Below are 934 nucleotides of genomic sequence, written 5' to 3'. Positions count from 1 at the left end.
CCGCGGCTCCGCGCCGGCGCAGGCTGTGCGGCGGATGGGGTGGGCGCAGCGGCCCCGCGCTTCCTGCCGCCTCCCGCGGCCGCGCAGCCCCGCAGCGCCGCGGCCCGCTGGGGAGGGGGAAAAGGAAAAAAGAAAAAGAAAGAAAAAAAGAAAAAATAAAAGGCCGCGTTTAACGTAGTCGTGCGCTGTTTGGGTCTGTTCGCGGGGATTTGCGTTGTTTGAGTCTAGTTCGCGTAATTTGGCGTTGTTTGGGTTTGCTCGCGAGGCTGCGGCCCGGCGGCGCTGCTTTTTAGTCACTTTGCCACACTATCCTGCCTCCCCCCCCCCCCAGCCCTCCATTTCTCTGTACAGATTCTGTGTGTTGTTTTCTTGTTTTCTTGTTTTTTTTTTTAACCAGAAAGCCGGCAGCCTGCCGCAGGCACCACCCCCGCCCGCCTGGTCACCAACACGGGTGCAAAGATGCAGCCTGGCCTTTCCCCTGCGTCCCTGCCGTAAGGGCGCTTGCCAGCCGACGCTGAGGCCTGCGGACACCCCAAGTCTTTCCTGGGCTTCCTGCAATCTCGTAGGAATTTTTCTAAYGTCAGTTATTTAATGCAAGAGCGGCGGGTTTATCCTGCTTCTCTGCAGGATGCAGCGGCCGGCACTGGTAGCAGTGGATCTCGCTGCCGCAGAGGCCGCGCTTCTCCATTTAGCCGTCTTCGATGCGTCTTTTCCATGTATTCAGCTATTTGCTTTTTGATCCTATTTAAGCTTGTATTGGCCACTGTCTCCGRCAGCAAGGACTTCCACAACTAATGGGATACAGTTGAAGGGCTGCTTCCTTTTTTGTTTTTCAGATTAATTGGATGTCCCGCAGTCTTTTTTAATTAGAAAAGGCAGCAAACAGGCTCTTTCTATGTGCTTTCTCCACGTTTTTCATGTAGCCACCTCCTCA

Source organism: Apteryx rowi, unplaced genomic scaffold (genome assembly GCF_003343035.1).
Source record: "Apteryx rowi isolate R43461 unplaced genomic scaffold, aptRow1 scaffold_78, whole genome shotgun sequence".
Lineage (NCBI taxonomy): Eukaryota > Metazoa > Chordata > Aves > Apterygiformes > Apterygidae > Apteryx > Apteryx rowi.
This window is presented reverse-complemented; position numbering follows the sequence as displayed.